Below are 1,954 nucleotides of genomic sequence, written 5' to 3'. Positions count from 1 at the left end.
ACTTTAAAGTCATTTTATTTTATTTTCTCACTTGATAATTGTCAATTAGGTACTTGAAGCATAGTGCAGCAAACGCAGGACCTTAAAGCAATAAAATAATAATAATAATAATAATCTTTGAAGTGCTTAAGGACCATTTGTGAGTTTTTATTTGAATTCTTGAATTTAATTGTCTATTATCTTGAATGCTTTGGATAGCCCAAGTGGAGGCTTAAATTGAATTGTTTTATTTTTAAGTCCAAGTACACCTTCTTGTAAAAGGCATCGGCCCGTGTAGAGGCTTTTAATTATTTATGCATTGATATTATTGAGGAGTTTGGGAACATCGTATGTGGAGGTTGAAAAATTAAAGTGTTGGTGTGTTGACTTATTTTAGTGCATGCATGGTCTTAGATCACTTAGTCGTCCTCTTGCTCCTATAAATCAAAATCTCGAAATTTTCCTTTGGCGTTTAAGAGGTAGTACTAGGGATAGTCATCCTAATCTTCTAAATTTTGATCTTTCATCACCTTTAATGGAAGACCACTAGATCCAATTGAAGATCCCATTGAAGATCTTGGTTATATGGATCATAACGGTGTGCACCACCCACCACAAGTTCATATTGTGGATCCTCAAGATGTGCATCCACCCTTGGGACTGCCACGACCAATCAATCCTGTTGTGCACCAACCTAATCTAGGGATGCCAAGGCCAAATATTGTTCCCCCAGTTGGTGAGTAACAACAACAATATATTCAAATGGCATACCCTCATCAAGGTCAAATGCCATATCCTCCTCTCAATCCTCTAATGGTCCTTAGCGATCGTTACACTCTAAATCAATATAATACACCCACTTGAGTTCAGTTGCCAAAATTTCGTGCTCATCATTATGAGATTAAGGCTTCCACCATTAACATGTGCCCTCTTTTCTATGGGTTGAGCAATGAAGAGCCTTATAAACATTTAGATGAGTTCTTAGAAGTTTGTTCCACCGTAAAAATTATGGATGTTCCGGAAGAAGTCCTAAAAATGAAGCTTTTCCCTTTCACTCTTTGGGATAAAGCTAAATATTGGTTTAACAACTTGGGGCCAAATACAATCACCTTTTGGGCACAATTGCAACAAGAGTTCCTAAAGAAGTATTACCCCGCGAGTCGAACCGATGCCATGAGAACTTCCATTCATGAATTTAAACAAGAAAAAGGAGAACCCATTCATGAAGTATGGGAACGTTTGAATGACTTGCTACGGAAGTGTCCACGTCATGACATTCCTAAGTGGCAATTAGTTCAATGTTTCTTTTTAAGTTTATCTGATGCCAATAAGGGCATTATTGATGCTTCTTGTGGAAGCAGTTACATAGAAAGAAATAAGGATGAAATTTGGCATCTTTTTGAAAAAATGAGTGAAAACTCAATGCATAGATCTTCATTTTCTAGGGGTGGTCGCCTAGCAAATATGGGAGGAAAGAAAGCTTTAAATCAAATAGACTTTTTTATGGAAATTGCCGCCGAGGTCAAAAATCTTACTCAAAGGTTTAATAAATTCCTTTTGAATCAAGGTCTGACAATTCAATCTTATCCACATCATTCCAATGAAATGTGTATAACTTGTTCTAGTTACACTCACTATACTTCAAATTATCCTCTTGGACAAATCATACCAAGTGATTCTCAAGAACAAGCAAATGCCGCTTTCATTCATCAAGGGAACAACCCTTATTCCAATACTTACAATTCGGGGTGGAAGAATCATCCTAACTTTCCTCGAACTCAAGGTTACCAAGCAAAGTATGTTCCCCCACATCTCCAAAATCAAAATCAGAATTCTCAAGGTTACCGTCCATCATTTTATCCTCAAAATGTAAATCAATATTGTCATCCTCAAGCATCAAATTCTCAATCCTACTCTCATCCTCAAACATCAAATTCTCAATCTTACTCTAATCAAAATCAAGTGCCTCCTAAGA

At 36.6% G+C, this 1,954-nt stretch overlaps 1 pseudogene; it reads right to left on the bottom strand.

The window, feature by feature from the left end:
* Window positions 1-1,158: 1,158 nt before the first annotated feature.
* LOC132315428 (small nucleolar RNA R71) lies at window positions 1,159-1,256 on the bottom strand (annotated as a pseudogene).
* Between the last annotated feature and the right edge of the window lie 698 nt (window positions 1,257-1,954).

The sequence above is a fragment of the Cornus florida genome, unplaced genomic scaffold (genome assembly GCF_030987335.1).
Source record: "Cornus florida cultivar Cherokee Brave unplaced genomic scaffold, ASM3098733v1 CherokeeBrave_3.0.0_Hap2_Chr06, whole genome shotgun sequence".
Classification (NCBI taxonomy): domain Eukaryota; kingdom Viridiplantae; phylum Streptophyta; class Magnoliopsida; order Cornales; family Cornaceae; genus Cornus; species Cornus florida.
This window is presented reverse-complemented; position numbering and strand designations above follow the sequence as displayed.